Genomic DNA, 21,874 nt, shown 5'->3' on the forward strand with positions numbered 1-21,874 from the left:
GCGGTCCTTTGAAAAAGCTAAAGCAAGTATGTATTTCTGCAACTCTCCTCCACTGCTACGATGCAAGTCAGCCAGTCGAAATACAAGCCGACACCAGCCGAAACGCTCTTGGAGCCTGTTTGCCCCAGAACGGCAACCCTTTTGCATTCACATCATGCAGCCGAACCAATACCGAGTGTCACTATACTATGATTGAGAAGGAAAAGCTCTTTGAGAAGGTGTCTGGTACCATCAGACAGGCTCTCAATCGTCAATGCAAGAGGCGTTTCACAACTATATATTTGGGAAGTTAGTAATCGTATACAATGACCATAAGCCGCTCGAAGAAATCTTGAAGAAGCCTATCTTGTCTTCTCCCATGCATTTACAGCACATGTTGCTCAAGCTTCAGCGGTATGATTTGGAGGTTAAGTACTACCGGGGTTCCAAGCTAGTTATTCCAGACACATTGTCCCATGCACCTCGACCGGAAATTGGCTCGGAAGCCGATAAGGACCTCGAGTCTGTCACTGTGTACCACTTCCTCACAATTACTAATGAGAAAAAAAAAATAATCCAGGAAGCTACTTTGAGAGAATTTAGCCTTCTCTGTGATGTAATTAGGAGTGGAAGGCCCGACTCCCAGAAGGAAGTCCCAGCACGGGTCCGTCCTTACTTTGATTCCAGGATGCAATTTGCAGTCTCAGACGGTATTGTCGACAAAGGCATGCACTTTGTCATTTAACCAAGCTTCAGGTGCAAATTCCTTAGTTTGGTTCATGAATCTCACCTGGGAGTGACCAAGTGCAAACAGCGTGCTCGTGAAGTCACATACTGGTCCTCAATGAACTCAGATATGGAAGAGACGGTTCAGAATTGTTGCAAGTGTCTGGAATATCAAAGAGCTCAACAACTGGAGCCCCTCTTGCCAACTTATACACCTGATCTTCCATTCATCAAAGCTGGAAGTGACATTTTTGACTTTGAAGCAAAGCATTACTTGCTCAAGGTTGATTAGTACTCACAGTTCAGAGTTAGACTTCCCCAAGGATGTTACGGCTCGCTCTGTGATCGAAGCTCTCAAGCAGTAGTTTTGTTGACATAGTATTCCGAGTATTCCAGAGAAGCTGCAGTGTGATTCTGGAAAACAGTAGAGTACATGTCAGAGGATTTTTCTCAATTTTGCAAAGACATTTTCAACCTATATTCTCCATGGCTATTCGATCATGTATACGAAATTTCGCATCAATCGATGAAACGGTTGAAAAGAATTAATTTTTTGTTTGTTAAGTTTTACTTTCAATCCAACATGGCTGCCAGACCACATGACTGATGAGGTTGAAATTTTCAATCTACATTTTCCATGACTAGGCGATCATATACATGAAATTTTGTATCTATCGATTAAGTGATTCAAGATAAGGAAATTTAAGGTTTTCGTTCAATCCAACATGGCTGCGAGACCACGTGACTGATGATGTCATCAATTTAATTATCTTGACAATTTTTTTAGTAAATCATCCTCAATAATTTTGGTATTGATCGGATAAGGATTTTGGCGCAACCAATTATGGCTGGTGTATGGGAAAAACTGCCACCCCATTCAAATTCAGAATAACAATAAGATTAACATGAAAACTCAGAAGCCAGCATGATAATATAAAATATACTAGACGATCCGTGAACCCCTTGGGTTCCCATTGTGACAACGGTTGATAAAAAAAATCATTTAAACCCCCTCCCCAGCCCAACAAAAGCTCCAGCTAACTATACCGCTGAGGTTGTTTGTATTGATCAAATTCTCCCAAAGATTACTTGACTGAATCGGGAATTGATTTTTTAATATTTTTTTCGTTGCCCAATTTGAACAAGACTTGATACTGCACACTGCAGGAGAATGGTGAGTAATGTGGCCCTAAAATGTTTGCGCTATCGTGTACCGTTTTGGCTGTATTTCAGGAACATACATACAAGATGAGAGTTTTAGTAATATATAGAAGATAGATTAAGTGGAGATGTAGTTTATGGCCACCAGGTGGCAACAACAGCGTCCCCCTTTTTACAATTCTGATTGCTGCGAACGGTGCTTTGGAATGCACCAAGCTGGCATCTCATGTTTTACATTGTCACGGTCCTGGTCAGTCCGGTTATATATTGTAACAAGCGACCACGATAGCCCCTCGTTCAGACGAATTGATTCAATTTTGGTGAAGAACTGGATCCGGCTCTGAGAACTTTTTAACTTTAACCTCCTCCCCTGAAGTTGGACGGAGGCTCTGTTTTCAACATTGTCTTTGTTTGTCTGTCTGTGGACAGGATATCTCAAAAAGTTATGGATGGATTTGGACGAAATTTGGTGGACAGGTTGGGTGTGTGACAAGGACAAATTTATTGGACATCTGTGAAGATCCGGATAATAAAGTTTTTTTAGAGTTATTCTTCACCATTGAGAGAGGGCCAAAAACGACATACAGCATCATGTTTCAAACTGTTGTGGACGGATTTGGACAAAACTTGGTGGATGATTTGGGTAGGTGACAAGAACACACTGATTAGATTTTACTTAAAGGTCCCCTGACATGCAAAACTTTCTGGTTATTTACATATTAACTTGACCTTCCTAGTGAACAAATCCCCCATGTTTTTTTTTAATTAAAAATGGGATAATTAGACCAATATTTCGATCATTTATTGCGCTTTTCACAACTTGCTATACCCTGCCCCTAAAAAAAAAAATTGACTTCAGCGAATCGCAGAATTGACGTCACATACAGAAACTTGCACAGAGTGGATTGACTCGAGATCTCTAGAGTCTAGACTGGTCCGATAAATCCGTCGTCCGTTTGACTAGTCCGATAAATCCGTCGTCCGTCAGACTAGGCCGATAAATCTGACGTGCTGTAGCTTTTATTTATTATTCTTCTTTTCATTGTTTTCTACTGGTGCTACATGACGACAGTAGGAATAAAATAAATAAATATGCAACAGAACGTCAGATTTATCGGACTACTCGAGACAAATGTGTCACAAGGTGTGTTCCGCACACAAGTTTTCATCGTATCCGGACAGCGAGGTTGCTTCGTTTTATGCGTGGAGAGATACGGCCGATGACATGCGCCGGCCACGTTTGTGATTAATTCGCCGCGGAGCAACATGTCCGCTGCGCTGTTCACGTCACCTCACTAAAATATTTCTGATATCGAGCAGTATGCAAGTCGAATTTACATTATTGAAGTACGAATAGGATTTAGTCTAACCAGTTGTTATTGCCAAGTCTTCCTTCGATGTCCTCCCGATCATCATGAACGCCGGGAATTTCATCGCAATTTTCCTCTGCTTGTCCTGCTTTGTGCTCGAACTGCTAAGGCCGTATTCCATTTCCAGCTGCCTGAACTTCACCTCTCACGACTACGTTATCCAACAATTCTCCATGTGATTCAGACCAAAATCCTTCATTTCTCTCACACTCACTGTCGCTACCAGACAAATGAAAGTCCATGCCATCCATTCTTCAACACCAAATGTTTGATTTTTTTTTTAAAGCAGAAATGAACGAAAATATTGAGTCGACCAATCGAATGTGGAAACACACAGAAAACCAATAGAATCACGTAGACCACCAACCTGAGTAATTAACGTGCAGCCTTTGTAACCCTGTAGTTGACGTCATGTGGGTTACGCCCCTTTCAGGAGAATTTTTAGGGGCGTTCCCGAAGAGGTTTGTTTTTCTAATTTTACAGAATGAGTTTTGTGAAAAAAAACATTGTCAGATCTGAAATCACGATGAAAAACTCCTGTAGGACAAATATAAATGAAATTTCAGTACTTTTGCGTGTCATAGGACCTTTAAGGTCCAGATGCAGATGTGGCCTATCAAGGGGATACAAAACATAAACTGATCAGCCTGGCGGAGGAATACGCTCCACCGAGTGCCGTTCTAGTTTCAGTTATGCGATTAATTTCTCTCAAAATAGTGACTATAAATCTACGACCTTGTTTAGTTTATTATTGATGCTGCAAATAAGTCCGTATTTTGAGTCGTCAGACTATTGTGTTTTGAAGTGTCAGACCTATCCATTCGCGGAACGACAAAATACTGTACAATGGGAGAGTTTAATCAAGCCATCGCCGTCAACCAACCCCAATAAATGTGTTCTGGAGACAGTGATAGAAGTAGATAATTACCTTGTTTTTGTTCACAGTGTTATTTGTTATATCAGGATTAATGGCAGCATTCTGTGTATGATGAATTTAATTGGAAAGAGAACGCAATGGGTCCCTCTGTTTGTTTGTTTTTAACAATCCCGGTTGCCATGAACGGTGCCTTGGAAGGAATGTGCCAATCCTGTACCTCTTGTTTTGTATCTTTTGATTTTGTAGTAAAATAACTCAGAATTGAAAGGGTGACTGTTCTGATCCTGCCTCATCATACACAATATCATTATCGTGCAACACTAGCATACCACTTCACCGATGACATCAACAGCTATATTCCCAATGGGAAGTAACCGACATGTGCCAAGTTTCAATTTTTTTGGTTGAGCAGTTTCAGAGATGTCCAAAGATTTTCCTTCCTTCCAACATGGCTGTCATACCACGTGACCATGACGTCATAGTTAATATTAAAAATTTTTTTATCCATTTGTAGTCACTATTATGTTGAACATTTGGTGTCAATCGGACAGGCGGTTGCAGAGAAAATGGACGTAAAAGCAAATAAATCAACAAAACGGTGGTGGAAGTAAAATAATAATAACACATGAATAATCCAAACAAAATCAATTGGGTACCAGCCAGGATAGCTTGGTCCCAGAATAATAAAAATTACAAGGAACTTCAATGCAGGAGGCCATTAGGCCCATCAAAGCCTGCACAATGGTCGTTTGTCTGTGTGCAATCCTTTTCTTTAAATGCTGAGAATCAAGCAAGGAAGCAGCACGTACCATTTTTAGTCTCATACGACTCGGCTCGGGTTGGAGCATTGGAATCACCTGCCTCCCAGACTCAGAGAGGAAACTTTAACCATTACACCAGATGATCCTAGTCATGTTTGTACAGATCCAATAAAGTGCTACAGTTAAAGGACCTCAGTGAACTATACTCGACAGGATCCCACAAGCTGCACAAACCCGCCATCTACCGGCTTCCAAAGCAAAAGTTCAACAACATATCATCATCATTCTCATCATCAAGTACCATGCTCTGTGCAGTGTTGGTGCTGCCGAAGCAGTCTTGGCTGAGGTTACAATCATCGACGGGTCACCACTCCGACGCAGGAAGTCAGGGCAGGAATTTTGGTCGTGGTGCTGGCGAAACCTCACCTCAAGGGATCTTTAACGTCCATCCGCGGGAAGGCACACACATTGATGAATCACCATGCCTGTGAAACACTGGGAAGACAATTTATAGCTGGGTCACGATTCAAACCCAGGCTATTGACAGATTGTGTCAGTCCCAACTAGTCACAGAAGTCCTTTGCTGAAGTACCATGGAAGGTGGGATAGGTACCTACACCCAGCCAACTGGCATGATGACAACTAAAGTCACCACATTTGATGAAGAGAGAGTTTGGATGAGTGGATAGAAGTTGGTCCATGTTTTTGGCGAACGAGATGTAAATGGAGTAGTCACTGTTTGCTGGACGGTACAACACACATATAACCAAGAGGTGGGAGCGGAAGGGAAGCCGTAGTCAGAGATATTCCTCTGGGTGTGGATGAGTGAGGGCAGCGCATGGAGAGTGAGGAATAGAGTTTTTGATAAAGAGAGCAACACCTCCACCAGGACGAGGCTCAGGTCTATCACAACGGAGGAGGGAGTAACCAGGGAGAGATACTAAGGCTTGACGAACTGAAGGTGCTTGCCTGACATCCCAAGGACTTCCCGGACTCTGTTCTGTTGTGGAAGGTCAATGTGATAAAAGTGGCACTTGTGCCCCTCCAGGGCTCTTCTCCCCTTTTTAAAGGTCTATTATCAGGATGGGTGTTGTCCGTCATCTTCTACCTCAAAATGTTTTCAAAGTTGAGATTGGGATGACTTGGATAACTGAAATCATATTGAGGTGTCTACTTTCTGGCAGCCAATGATAATTAATTTCTCTTGAAAGGGACAGGTTGTGTCATCGATCTGTGTCATATCCGGATCTTCACAAAAATCGAATGAATTCGTCCTCGTCACACACCCAAGCCGTCCATCAAGTTTTGTCTGAATCGGTCTGTAACCTTTCCCACCTCTCAATGGTGAAGAATCACTTAAAAAATTATAGTATCCGGAACCGGATCCTCTCTCAGCCTTGCAGTGAGATGGCGAAATCTTTGTCCATTTTTCACATGAAAATTGCTCTAGTTCTGCCAAGTTTGATGAGGATCGTCGAGGGGCCGCAATCTTCATGTCTCACCATAAAAGTTAAACTGGGTTCAAGACCATGTTCAAAATGTGAAAACTTTGTAGCGGGTTCAATACTTTTGCAGACCACTGAATGTTTCCAGCATGCTTTAACAACTTTCACAAGTGAGTAAAACAACTCGCTCATTCTGACATCAAAAAGACATCTTTTAGCAGTGATGTTTAGGTCAGCACATTTATTTTTGATGCTGCAACAATCTACATAAAACACTAAACTTGGAGAGTGCTGTTAAAACATAATCACATCACAAAAGCATAACGTCCTCAGCAAGACCTCATCAACATGTCTTCAGCAAGATATCAGCAATAACTAACCAGCCCTGTCCTCAGAAAGACCTCATCATGCCTTCTGCAAGACATCTTCCGCACGATGTTCTCAGCAATAAGTTATTGGCACTGTCCTCAGCAATACCTCACTAGAAAGAAGCGGCGAGAACTACAGACCAGAGCAGATCCTGTAAGTACCATTATACATCTTTTCCTGTGTTTGTTGAGTTCAACCATCGTCGTTCAATCAAACTTTACTACATGCAAATCTGCATTCAGTTTATACGGGCTGTGTTTATCAACTCTTATAGATCTTTGGGGCAGGCAGGAGAGCCTGGTTTCTAAGGCTTCCTTTGTCAAAGGGCCGGATTTGGTCACACTTGGTCGGATAGGTAATTGCTCTTGCACTTTAAAAGGTTGTGACAGCTACATTTTGGTCGGAATTTACTTACAAGTTGTATCCTTCCCTCTCCTCTTTGTCCATCCCATTGTCTTCATATGTGGTAGTTACCTTCTACCAGTGACGTATCCAGACCTTGACATTAAGGAGAGCAAAATCCTGCCAAATTATATACAGTCGTGGCCAAAAGTATTGACACCCTTGCACGTTTTTCAATAATTTTGTCAATGCCATTTCTTTTAATTATATGATTTAAAAGGATATATTAAGTTCTGAATCGAAAACAAAGGTTCTGTAATATTAACAGTGAAATAAAGAATTGTGGAGACCAAATATTTTAGTCAATTTCAACTTATTTTTGGAAAAAATTGTGAGATATTTGAAAAAAAGTGCGAGGGTGCCAATTGTTTGGCCATGACTATGTCAGCAGGGAAGCATAGGTCACATGTTCGTTTGGCCAGATGTTACCCTTCCTTGGCTGGGGGGAAATAAAACCGTTATGGAATGAGTCCATCAAAACGTTATGTCTGAACAATCTAAAGATGTATTATATGGCATTATTGATAGGGCAAAGAGCCTGGTGTTGGCTTAGTGATTCGGGTGGCGGCTTGGGATCCTCAGGTCCTGAGTTCAAGCCCTGTTGGCCACTGAATTAATACACCAGGGGAATGACTCAGCCTGTCAGCCTTCCGAGGTCGGCAAAATGAGTACCGGTGTGTACTGGTAGAGGGGCACTGCATCAGCGACACAGTCACACTTCCAAGAAATGGTAGCTACCCTGGCAGCTGAGCTGCTATACGCAATAAGATACGGCAAATACAAATTCAATTTTAAACTGACCTTGACATGAAATCTTTACACCTTTTGTGTATTCTGGCAAAGGTGTCAATAAATGATGAGTAATCTACTCTTGATTAAAGATCCTTTTCTAGATTGAGCAATGCCAGCCCAGAAAGCTGTCCTCCAGTCATTGTGGAGCGAAGATGATTCTCGATCAGTTTTACCCAGCTGAATGATCGCTCAGCTGAAACTGAACAAATTGGTGGTATCTTTATGATGTGATAGTCTTGTCAGAGAGGCAGACTTGCACTCTAATGTGTGCTTGATTATGAATTTCAAGATGCCTTGTATATTTGTTGTTTCAGTACTATCAGTATCACTCGCTTGTTGATAGTGCTCAAAAATTTTTGTTTCCTTGCTCGGAGTTGGTCCACCTTTGCTCCGCCAAAGAATAAGGCGGAAACAGCTTCACTTTTATTCATGGGGGATGAATTATCATTTAGGGCATTTTATTTCTGACTCCCAGGGACACACAGAACATCCAGACAATGTAAAATGTGACTTGAAGTCCTCAACTTCTCTCCCCTCACAAACCCAAAGTCCTCAACCCCTTCAACCTCCTGCGTAACTTCCACAGTGAAAGCTGTGCTTGAGAGAACGCCACGGAGTTATTTGGGAAGTGTATAGACAACACATCACTGCCTCGATCGCTGAGGCCTATCTTCGCAAGGCCGATGATGCCCATCAGCTAAAACCTTTTAACGTCACTTTAAGCCTGACGTTGGCTTAGGATTCTTGGGTCCTGAGTTTGAGTCCCGTTGGCCACTAAATTAACACCAGAGGGTTGACTCAGCCTATCATCCTTCAGAGTTTGGCAAAATAAGCACTAGTTCTGGTAATAGGGGCAATGAATCAGCAGTATAGCCGTACCCCTAACCAATGATGGAACCAGCAGCCAAAAAGGCAGCACACGAAGGGAACATCACTTTGGTCGTTTTATATTGAAGGAAAAACTTATAGGGAGGGCATGGCGATTGTGAATAGAACAGCTCCAAAGAGGTCTTTGGCTTTGTATAGCAGTAAGCACCAACATGGTGGCCGCATGATTTTTCAGGTTGAAATTGTGAGTGGCCTCAGGTGAACTGTCCAACCAGAGTGGAACAGAATGTTACACAAAAACAGATGAACAAGCGTATTATTTAGATTTGTTTTAACGTAAGGGTGTCCTGTTTTATCTCTTACGTCCTGATCCGTTCAGTGTACTTGCTCTCCCATGAGCCTCGACTATCCATATAAAAATAAAAAAAACAGCACATGCGTGTCTGCTCGTGCTGAGGTGTAAATTCCACATCTTTAATCTATATCTCAGTAAAACTTGCACAGCAAAAAGAAAACTGTTAATAAATCTTTAAATTTGAGCTCACCATTGCCTTGCTTCTTCTGGAATAAATCTGCTGCACCCCTCTGTCACAATTTATTTGATGGGTGACTTGTTTAGATGACCTCCTTGGTCGTTGTTGTGCACGCGCAAGCAGTCCACACCCACATCATGCTGCATGATTTATTTGGTGCTTGACACGTCACGTCACGTCACATCAAAATGGAGATACTGTATGTGGGTGTAATTTGGTGGATGTTTTATATTGACCACATATGGAAACATTCTCAGCTTTCAATGACATGACAGAGGGATTAAAAAAAAAAACATTAAGTAGTGATTGTAGTTACAAAATTATATGTTCATTAAAACTTCAACGTTTATGACTATTGGTTCACAAGTCAGTAAGTGACCACTATATTTGTTATGGGTGTGTGTCTGTCTGTCTGTCCCGAGCATAGCTCCATGGGTTTTGATCCGATCTTGATAAAATTAGGGTGCGAGGTTTGTATCATGATCTAGTTGTGTTATCCGGAGAATGGGTGTGCTGCGCCCATCATGGGCAGAGCCACGTCGAAAAAAAGGGTTTTTAGGGGGTAGTCGGTTTCAAGTTACATCTTCTCTGAGGGGGTTTGTCGAATCTGGCAGGGGTTTGGTATTTGGTTAGCCCAATGGCACCTGCATAGGCCCACGGAGCTCGATTTTTCATTTTCGTCCCAATGTCAAAAGGTCACGAACTTAGAAAATGTCAAAAAAATCAATAAATTGGGCATCGAGCTCCTAGGGTTTTCAACTGTTTCGAATGAAAGTTGGTGCGCAAGTCGTGCTCTTCGAGTACTACAACTTTCATCATTTACGTTTTTCCCGATTCCCGCCAGTTTGCCCGTGGTGACCCCTCGAATGTCAAAAAATAAAAAAGGCGAACCGTGCACATTGCTGGTGAACCATCGCCGTCTCCAGTCTTGTTTCTTCCTTATTCATTTGGAATGCGTCTTTCAATCCTGACAAATCTTACTCTCACCATCTCTCTCCAAAAGGATCATCTGGAAAACCCTCCAATCGACTTTATTAGCAATCCTCTTGAAGGAGGTCAGCCATTCAAACTTCTGGGTTTCACAATCAGCCATGATCTTTCTTGGACAAACGACATTTCAAAGTCAGCCTCTAAATCCAGCCACCAACTGGGAAACCTCTGTCGTACACTCCGCCCTTTGCACACCTGAATACACCTACAAGGCCTTCATCCTCAGCTTGAGGGAGTTTTCTGCTTCAGCTTCATCTTCCCTGCAGGTCTTCAAGACAGCTGTTCACCACCATCTCAGATCATCCCCAATCCAAAACCATGATCTTTTATACCCTTATTAACCCACCCGAAGACCTTGTCCTTCCAAATTCCAGTTTTGCCTCTTGAGAGTTTTCATCTTGTCCAAGTCTCCCTGCATCTTGGCCTTTAATTCTACTGTTGACATTTCTGTCCTCATCTGTTCAGTGTAATTACTCTTCCATGAGCTTCAACTATGTGTACAAAAAAAATAATTCTGGCCAAAATGTTGTCAGAGGCTGGGGTTGGGGTGGGGGAGGGGGTGTCTGCCTCCCCTCCCCCATTGTATACGCTAGACCCTTTTACACGGGCTCTTCGATTCTTCAAGCCTCTGCAGTCTACAAAAAAGAAGAAAAAAAGACCATTTGGTGAGATCTGAAGAGGTGGATAAAAGTTCAAAGGGTGACTTTGCAAAATGTACCATCGGATCAGATCTTCTTTTTACAAAATGAACGTGGACAGGAAAGCCTCATTTCCAACCCATGGAAAAGGGTGGCATGCTCCACAATACAGCACCCCCTCACGATACCACCGCAGAGTTGAAAGTTACCAATTAGCACATGTATTTATCTGTGAGGGACAATCAAACCGATGAATGATACAATCCAAAGCAGGGTAGTTTGGTTTTCAATAACTATAGATTATTCATATATAAACGTGTTTAACAATCCATATACACACAGTGGCATGCAGGGGGAAGCAGGTAGGTGCAGATTATTTCTCAATTCCTTTAACAATTATACCTGGTGTTGGCTTAATGGTTAGGGTGATGGGTTTTGGATCCCAGAGTCCTGAGTTCAAATCCCGCTCAGCTATTGAATTCACACCAGGTAGGGTTAACCCGGCCTGTCATCCTTCCGAGATCGGCAAAATGAGTGCGAGCATGCTGGTATAGTGTGTCCGAAAGGCGACCAGTCCAGAATTGTGCCCAATAGCCAAGGAGACTGCTAAGGCAGCACCAACGCTCTGCACAGAGTATGGTCCCAATCTCCTCCTTGAACGTTGTGCAAACCATTCGATACACAGAGCGCCACCATGTGCCTGAAGATGAGAAATTCCAGCAAAGCCAAGAAAAACCACAAACAGTTGAAATCACCATTTTTGACACTTTGCATTAACTCATGCCACATACTGCAAGGAAAAGGAATTTTTATTATTTTTGAGCAGGAGCTCCTCACATGGTATGTACATACAGTTGACATGAAAAAGGAGTGTTAGGTGTTTCTATTTATTTATTAAAACCAACACACATGAGCAATAATACATTACTTATACAGGTACGACCTTACCACAACTCCCTCCCCGATAAATGCAGTTTATACTTGTGCACATCAGAATAACAATGTTTAAAAAAAAAAAAAAAAAAAAAGCAAAGAACACAAAGGAAACACTTGACCCAAAGCCAAATATATTTGAGCAATGCAAACAGGCTTAAGGGAATCCAGAGGAAGCCAAAACAGCCTTTTATAAGGAACGAGAGACGCTGGATGTTGAATGCTCAGACATGACAATGTCAGGAAGGTAGTGTATTTAACCATTTGTGTTAAGTAGTTGAACATCGCACGGTGGCCACTGAAGCGGCAAGCCATCACAGACAGACCGAGACTAGTGCAATGCTGGAATAAAACAAGCGTTTGCACAGGGCTCAGCCTGTCAGAGTTGGCCTGAACTCTGAATCATCTTCTTCTTGCATATGGCAGCTTGGCTGCCGGGTAGCTATCATTTTGTTGTGGCGTGACAATGCCGCTGATGCTGTGCCCCAATATCAGTACACTGGTACTCATTTCAGTGATCTCGGAAGGATGACAGGCTGAGTCAACCCCACCTGGTGTGAATTCAATCGCAAACGGGGCTCAAACTCAATACCCGAAGATCCCAAGCCAGCCATCTTAACCACGAAGCTAAAGCCAGTCACACCTTGACAATTTAGCCAACGTATCAAAATTTATCTAAAACGCTGGCATACGGTGAACTATTTTTTTTTCCAGTTTTGGCCATATAATAGTGTATTCATAACGAGTTAGACATATGCATAACGTATTAGTAATGTACACAGAACGTTTTGATAACTTATAGATAACTTATACCAACGAATGCTTAGCGTGTTGTCGGCGTTCACAACTTATGCCCAACGATAGTCTAACTTATGCATAGCGTACGGCAGCGTATCGCCGACGATCACTTGGCGTAGCCTATTAAAAGGCTGCCGTTCGGCGATTCAAATCATAACCGCACAAGACATTGAAGTGTCAACATCACCATCATGCCGAATAAAACTTCGAACCGTTACGGAGTGCCACCATGAGCTGGTCATACATGCCAAAGTGCTGTCGCCTCCCGATCCATGGTCTCACCCAGTTCGTTCTCCGTTCACCTCTTCTTCTGCTGGGTCTATTGGCACGCAACTGGTACAGTGTCAAATCGATGAGGTCATGTTGATGTTGGAGGACAGCCAGTAGGTATTCTCATCTCAGCCTTGCCGGATCCTCCATCTCTCGGATGACATGGACATCTACTCACCATGGAGTCTGGAACACTGACCGGTTCCTCCTGTGAACCCCATTTTATATGCCAATTCCCCTAAACGCTGCCAATACGCCATTATATGGCAGCTGTAAGTTAGAAACACGTTCAGTAAGTTCTGTGGTCGTCCGGAAGACGTCAAATACGTCTACATACGTCATTGTGCGTTGGAGATACGTTACACGTAGGTTCAAAGCACGTTACTCATAGGTTAGAAATAAGTTTCGGGTACGCTAAACATTACCTCGACATGTTTCGACTTATGAGTAACTTCCAAGTAGTGTCAACGATCACATAACGTGCCTACAACTTATGGCCAGCGTATGCGGAACGTGCGAGTCGTACGTCGAAAAATTTTGAGCATGCTTAAAATTTGTCGACGTGCTCGGCGTACTACGACGTATGCCAGCGTGCTTCAGCGTGCTCTCAATGTGTACAAAACTTACCCATAACATATTCGAAGCGTGCCAGCATATTTTTCACACGTCGGGATACGCTGGCTAAAACGTCAAGGTGTGACAGGGCATGACTGTGATGTTGACACTTCAATGTCAGTAGGGTGAATATACTGATTCTGGCTCACTTTTCCCCATGTAAATGAATGGGGGATTTTCAGCGATTCATTTTTTTTCCCCTAAAAAGTAAACCCCCTTTTTATCCCAAGGTATATTTATTTGTCTCCCCTTTGAACCTAGGGACACTTTTTTCAAATAACCAATGCAAGAAGATAAAGATTTGTTCAAGTCGTAAAGTAGTAATGTGATTTGCTAAAGGTGATTCTAAAGAAACATCTGAAACAAGTAAGCCTCGGGACACTCTTTTTCAAAGAACCAAGGCATATTGTTTAGCTCACTCATTGAACCTATAAAGATTTGTTCATTCTCAAATTCCTTCAATAGTTTAATTTTCTTTGCACAATAATCCCCATCTAAAATATTTAAAAACAAAACATTTGAATCTTTATATTTTTTAAGATACCCCTTTTGTGGCATTACGAAATGATAAACTTCTCTTAATGCTCTTGTTTGACCACCTCCTGAGCCACAGGTTATTTTTCTTTAAGTCCCGCCCACTTTTCATGAGGTTTTTTCCTAAACCCCACCCACTTTTGCTAAGCCCCGCCCACTTTTCCTGAGGTATTTCAATAAGCCACGCCCACTTTTCCTAAGCCCCGCCCACTTTCTCTAAGCCCAGCCCACTTTATGAGGTATTTCCGTTCGCCACGCCCACTTTCCCTTAGCCCCGTCCACTTTTGCTAAGCCCCGCCTACTCTTGCATCATTTCCAGTTCATCTCTGACTCACAAAGAAATCACTAGAAAATTCTGGAATGTTTTGGTTTTGAAAAATTTCCCAATGAAGGCTTGCCTGGGTTTGCCCAGGGAATTTCCAAAGGAAACCACACCCACCAGTCTTTCCCTATAAAAGCCTCAAGACCAGGCTCCATTTTAAACATTTTTTTTGCTGGCAATGGTGTGCTGTGTGCTTGCCTGGAACTAAACCTTCAAGTTGATGAACTGGATTCAAACCTCGCATCCATTGAGGTAAGATTTTATTTCCCTATTTTCAGTTTGATTTAAGCATCGACTCATTTAATAATTAAATAACTTAATTAATACATTATTATTTTCTCTCACAGGAAATTGTATCTGAAAATAACGATTTTGCCACAACTTTGGGCAAAATTGTTGGCTTGGTTGAAGACCTTGTGAGCGACCAAGACCCACAGAACGAGCGAGACCTTGAGTGGGATGACTGGGGTTCCTGGGAGATTGACTACTTGTATGGAACTAAACCTTCAAGTTGATGAACTGGATTCAAACCTCTTATCTGTTGAGGTAAGATTTTATTTTCCTATTTTTAAACTTTGATTGAAGCATACTCATTTAATAATTAAATCACTTGATTCATACATTATTATTTTCTCTCACAGAAAATTGTATCTGAAATACGAAATGAAAATACTGCTTTTGCTACAACTTGGGGCGAAATTGTTGGCTTGGTTGAAGACCTCGTGAGCGACCAAGACCCACAGAACGAGTTCGTCCTTGATGATCCAACCAAAGAGTTATACCTTGGAGACCAGCAAAGTCCTGAAAAAGGAGTTTTGCAACAATAGTACTCATTGTGAGTTATCAAGACAATACCCCCTGAACAAGTTATACCTTGATGAGCCAGAATACAAGTTTTACCTTGGAGACACAATTTTCAGACATTTTGAAAAATGAAGATTTCCTTGATGATCCACAGTTATACTATGTGAGATCTATCACTGAAACCCATAAAAATTGGAAAAAATGGAGATTTCCTTGATGATCCACAGTTATACTATGTGAGATCTATCACTGAAACCCATAAAAATTGGAAAAATGGAGTCTTCCTTGATGATCCACAGTTATACTATGTGAGATCTATCACCGAAACCCACAATATTTCTGGAAATTATGATTCTACCTTGGAGTCTTGGATAGATGGTTGTATTTTTGGAGACTTGAAATGTGGGTTCTGGCTTGATAACTCACAATGTGATACGTATCTTGGAAACTCAACAGGAATGTGGTTATACCTTGGAGACTTGGAAAGTTGGGTTTATTTTGGAGACTTGAAATGCCACCACTCTTTGGGATCGAAACCTATCAAGAAAGTTTACTCCCCCTTTCTACGTCATCAAACCTGAAAGCCTTAAAAGACAGAATTGGGAGAAAAAAAAAAAAAAACATAAAAAATATATATTGTTAGTTCTCGGAAGAAAGTGAAGGCTTACTCCCCCTTTCTACATCATCAAACCTGAAAGCCTTATAAAAGGAAAATGAATACAATAAGAAGTTATAAACATAACACATATAGTGAAGAAGTAAATAAAAAGGCATTAGGAGCCTTTGATGATAAGAGATTTATTTTAGATAATGGAATAGATTGTGTTCCATATGGATATTGTATGATAGAGTGTATAGAATAGATTGTGTTTTAATGATGGGAAGATGGGTTAGGGTTTTTTAAGGGCTACCGCCACATTTTTTCACACTATATAAATGGTCAAACCAAGTATTAATCAAACTAAAGAGTGGAGAAAATCTCAGTCTTGGTATATAAATGGAAAACATAATGCATGTGAAAAAAATCAAATAAGTCTTATTGAAAAAAATAACTAAAACAAAGGTAAATAAAACAAATAAGTGAATCATTTTAAAAACTAGTAAGTTAGAGGATGTAAAGAAAAAAAAATTAATATCCTTGAATGGACTGAAAACTTTGATGGTTATCAATTGTACAATGAAAAAACAATTTACTATAATCTCAAAATGATATGTGGCTCAGGAGGTGGTCAAACAAGAGCATTAAGAGAAGTTTATCATTTCGTAATGGCACAAAAGGGGTATGTTAAAAAAATATAAAGATTCAAATGTTTTGTTTTTAAATATTTTAGATGGGGATTATTGTGCAAAGAAAATTAAACTATTGAAGGAATTTGAGAATGAACAAATCTTTGTAGGTTCAACGAGTGAGCTAAACAATATGCATTGGTTATTTGAAAAAGAGTGTCCCGAGGCTTAGATGTTTCAGATATTTCTTTAGAATCACCTTTAACAAATCACATTACTACTTTACGACTTGAACAAATCTTTATCTTATTGCATTGGTTATTTGAAAAAAGTGTCCCTAGGTTCAAAGGGGAGACAAATAAATATACCTTGGGATAAAAAGGGGGTTTACTTTTTAGAGGAAAAAAAAATGAATCACTGAAAATCCCCCATTCATTTACATGGGGAAAAGTGAGCCAGAATCAGTATATTCACCCTAATGATGTCTAGTGCGGTTATGATTTGAATCATCGAGCGGCAGCCTTTTAATAGGCTACGCCACGTGATCATCGGCGATACGTTGCCATGCGCTATGAATACATTAGACTATCGTTGGGCATACGTTGTGAATGCCGACAACACGCTAAGCATTCGTTGGTATAAGTTATCTATAAGTTATCGAAACGTTCTGTGTACGTTACTAATACGTTATGCATACGTCCAACTCGTTATGAATACGCCAAAAAGTTTTTAAAAAACATCAATAGTTCAGTGTACGCCAGCGTTTTACATACATTTTGATACGTTGCCATACGCTGGCTAAAACGTCAAGGTGTGACAGCCCCTTTACCTCCAAGAATCACAGACATGGAGAATCGGGGGATGAAGGAGTATTCGGAGCTGGCAGTTGAGGAGGATGGTGGGGAGGAGAATGCTGAACTTTGAAGAAGTCACGAATTTTGGTTTGATTCTTCTTCTCCTGGTAGGCGTGGTAGTAGTGCTTTGCCAGTGACCTCAATTCTTTCAAAGTATCGTCCCTCCTCTCACTGCAGAGGCCATAATCAGAGATTATGTCCTGCAGCTGACTAAACAGTGACAATATCTCTTTAAATCTAGTCACTGAAACTGTGTTGGGTTCAGCTGATTCTTCTTGCTCAGGCTCCTTCGGTTTTCGGTCAATGAGCTTTTTGGCATCCAGCTCATTCTTGTTGAGTTGGGACATGTTGATATTCTCAAAGGATTTAGGCTTTTCCACAGCAACAGGTTTCAGTCTACATGTCCCCGCAGCATTGGTAGAGAGCGATGATAGGTGATCTTTACACGGTGCAGATGTTTCTTCCCATGCTGTCTTGTTTGGCATCTTCTTGCAGAACAGCCCAGACTCATTGGCACTGCAAACTTGATCCGACACGATCCATGCACACTCCTTCGTAAAGGGATGTGCTGGACCCAAGCTTGTGCTGGCATTCTCTCTATGCACTGAAGAAAGATGAAGGCCGTAACAAATTTTAAAGCGAGTCAGCCATCCCGAACTTGCCTGAAACCGAACTGCTTCGTTCTCACTGGAAGAACCTGGAAGGCCGTAATAAATTTGCAGTGCTTTGTCTTGCAACATTGGTCCAGAGATGGGTACATTTTCCTTCCTTATCTGCTGAAACCAAGAGCAAAGCCTCCTCCATCTGTTCATATCTGCCAAGACGAACCCGTTTCCGGTGCCCATTTAAGGTCACAAAACCTTTGCGAAGTTTTGCTTCCTTCTTCTTCCAGTCGCACACACTTGCTGGACTTGCACCCATATCACGAGCCACCCAAGTGAGAGATTTGCCAGCTTTCACACGATCAACAGCAGCAAGCTTCTCCTCTATCGACCAAGACTTCATGGTACGCTTCTTACCTTTCGAACCCATTTTAGAAACAAATCCAATAAAAGTGCCACAAACACCACTGTGGGGGGAAGGAGATGGGGAGAGAATTCAGAATAAAGGTGAAAAAAGTGAATGAATACACAAGCCAGTGGGCATACAAATCTGAATGGCACAGTGGAGAGGCAGAATTAACCACTAAACAATGGTTTAGACAGCTTAAAAAAAAAAAAAAAAAAAAAAAAATCACCTACCATTTCATTAAAATTTTCCTGCTTAATTTGTTACTCTTGCTAAATTTGATAGATGCATGACATGGCTGATTATTCCAATATGGCTTCGTGCAGCATAAAAAAAAGTGACCTTCCAATATACTCGTGAGGTTTAGAGACGGGGAAGGTGAGGGAAGGGGTGGGGGTTCGTGCAATGCAATAAATACACTTTAATTGTGGCAAATGGAGCACAAAAATGAAACTCTTGAACCTGTAGCATGATCTTCCTGCTCTTGGATTTCACATCTCAAGGTGTCTTCCGTATGTTTCCTCGATAATCTTTTTTCTTAAAAATCCACTCCAAAAATCAATGCAGTGGTCCATGTTGAATATATTCTTCATGTCCTGCAAGCAAATGTAGTGTTAACTCAGACACTACATATGGAGAATTAAAACAACAAAAGTATGGATACCCATAAACATAGGGGCAATACTGCTGGGTGTTCACCTGGTAGCATCTGGATAAGATAGCCAGGGAACCACTGGTAGGCATGGATGACCCACAAAATATGTAATGGAGAAGAAAGTAAATACCTATGGATTATTTTTTTAATGCCATGAACAAACTTTGGAAGATCACGGGTGATGAAGGTGGTGGTTGTGTCATCGGGATTGTGTGTGGTTTCTGAAAAGGCAAATACCTCTTTTGGGGGGCAACCCCACATCCCCACCCCCACCATAAATACTGATTTTCTAAATGGTGTGAATAATCTTTGATATGTCATGAGTGATGAAGATTGTGGTCGTTTCCTCAAAATTGTGGATGTCGTTTGAGAAAAAAAAAAAGCAAATACCTATTTTGGGAGGAAATCCCCATAGACCCGCTTAGGGCCCGATTTTTTTTTTAATGTCATTGACCAACTTTGAAACACACACGGTGATGAACGTTGTGGTAAAGTTTCATCGAAATTGTATGTCATTAATTGTTGGCTTAATGGTTCGGGTGGTGGGCTTTGGATTCTAGGATCCGGAGTTGAAATCCTGCTCGGCTGTTGAATTAAAACCAGGTGGGGTTGACAGCCTGTCTTCCTTCCGAGGTTGGCAAAATGAGTACCAGCTTACTGGGATGATTGAGCCATTCGAGTATCCTGCGTCAGAGTGATGAGCCGTCCAGGATTGTGCCCCATAGCCAAGGAGACTGCTTCGGCAGCACATAATCTCTATACAGAGTATGGTCCCAATGGATGGATGGATACGTAAACTGTGGTTTGTATGCCACTGTCACCTGCAGAAAATATATATTTTCACGATTTTGTAGGTGTTCTCAACAGTCAGTATGCAAGACAATCATGTCACCCAGAACTGGAAACATACCAGCAAGAAAACATCCAGGTACAAACTTCTACAGGCAACTGGGCAAAAGCTTCAAAGCGAAGCGGCCTTCCACACACCAACTACATTTCCAAGTAACCATTCATAAGAAATTTAGGATGAATAAAGGCTTATATAATCAGCCCTTGTATGCACATGCTGAAACTTCACCCAAAAGGTAAGTGAAGACAATTAGAGGTCTGGAACATCCCTTTGTGACCTGGATGATCAAACTCACAAAGACACTTCAATGAGCCCACGTGAACCGAGTCAGCCGACGCTTCGTATAAGGGAGACCACGGTGCTTAGTGCAATTATGTCTGCATCTATATTCAAATTTAAAGCTCATCATGCATTGCTCATCAGCAAAAGTTGAGGGGTGGGGGAAGAACACCTAAATTGAGCAAATGACTTTGGCCAAATGCTGATAGTTTTAATCACGAGTGAAGCACATTTTACTGAGTTGTGGAAGAGGTAACAAAAGACACATGCGGACCACATCGTGGGTAATAAAACCAATGGAAATTGGATAATGCTTAAGTTTAACACAAAACTACCAAAGTTATGGCTTTCAGGTCATGTCATCATGACATCATGCCATGTTCGTTTGATACGTAATTCCAGCTTCAACAATCACCAAATCAGCTGAAATCTTAATATGCTGGTGGGGCGCTCCATGTCAAGTGTACACATTTTTCAGCGAAATTTTGACACATCATCTCAGATTTCACTCTTCTTTTTGTGCAAGTGTTTGTATCCACGGTAAAACAGTGTGACAATTTCCAGACCTGGGGGCCCATTTTAGCCCCCCCCCCAAATAAGGGTGTCCCCGGTTGACCCACAATCTTCCAGTGGCCATATCACAAGTTGTAGTGGTCCGATTTGGATGATCTTGGTATCAAAATACTCGTAAAAGCGAGATCTTTTGAATCGCGTAAAGTAAAATCACTCTGAAACAGTAATTCAAAAAGTTGTAGTTTGGAGCACCCTTTGACCTTGGGCCCCCACCCCCCAGCCAAACCGATGATCCCAATTTTTTCGTGTGAGAATACCCCTTCATATACTCCAACACCTCAGCATAAATTAAAATGGGATCTCAATGGGTTCAAGTGTGATGATGGTTTTATTGTTCGGGGTCCACATATCACTAATTCTTGATTCGACATTGGCCGACGTTTGCCGTCATCGTTCCAATGACGTCACCTGCTGGCAGGCGACTTTATGTCTGAAATTGACAATCATCTCTGGGCTTTTATATATATATAAAAAAAATAAAAAAATAATATATATATATTAAAAAAAAAAAAAAAAAAAAAAAATTATATATATATATATATATATATATATATATATATATATATATATATATATATATATATATATATATATATATATATATATATATATATATATATATATATAGTGCATCATTGGCAAAAAATTATTCTGCCAATTGTGTCTATTGATTTTTAAGTGTACATTTTTTGTATAACCTTCATCGAATTAAGTTATAAATCGGCTAATCTCAGTTTTTGCGTATTTCGCAGAAAGCATGGCGACTGAAGATCGAAAGGAGTTCCGAAAATACTGTTGTGATCCGTTCAGCTGCCATAAAACGAAACAACGAAAAGATCTTTGCAATGTGTCAAATAATATGTTGATGAAATTTTCTTCAAAGGTGAAAAAAAGATGACAAGACTTTGTACTTCGTGCAGCAAAAAAAAACAAAAAACAAACAAAAAAAAAAAACTCAGTTGTCACCAGAGCGTATTGAAGAATAATCTTCGACCAGTTCGAAATTATAATCAGAAGGTACTATCGAAGGCATTGCAGAATCTATTTCGACAGATGAGGATGAGGAGGTTTTTGAGCGAGAAGCAGAAGTTGACCTATTAAACCAGTCGTTATCGATGATAGGCGAAAGTCCATTCGACAAACGAAAGGCGGTAAGGAACCCAGGGTACGTTCCTGAAAAGTGAAGTAAAGTGGAAGATTCTGTGCGAAAGAAATTATAACTAGTTGCTGGACCAAGCACTGCGGAGAAAACACAAAATACAGCGTCAAAATATGATGAAA

At 41.1% G+C, this 21,874-nt stretch overlaps 1 long non-coding RNA gene across 1 annotated transcript; it reads right to left on the reverse strand.

Moving 5' to 3' along the window:
- Window positions 1-983: 983 nt before the first annotated feature.
- On the reverse strand, window positions 984-21,034 carry LOC147023290 (uncharacterized). The gene is made up of 4 exons (XR_015060126.1): window positions 18,699-21,034; window positions 9,256-18,297; window positions 5,176-5,369; window positions 984-1,119 (listed from the first exon to the last, which is right to left on the reverse strand). It is a non-coding gene; the product is annotated as an uncharacterized LOC147023290 (long non-coding RNA).
- Between the last annotated feature and the right edge of the window lie 840 nt (window positions 21,035-21,874).

The sequence above is a fragment of the Eptatretus burgeri genome, chromosome 7 (genome assembly GCF_056783735.1).
Source record: "Eptatretus burgeri isolate ZD-2024b chromosome 7, Ebu_testis_v1, whole genome shotgun sequence".
NCBI lineage: Eukaryota > Metazoa > Chordata > Myxini > Myxiniformes > Myxinidae > Eptatretus > Eptatretus burgeri.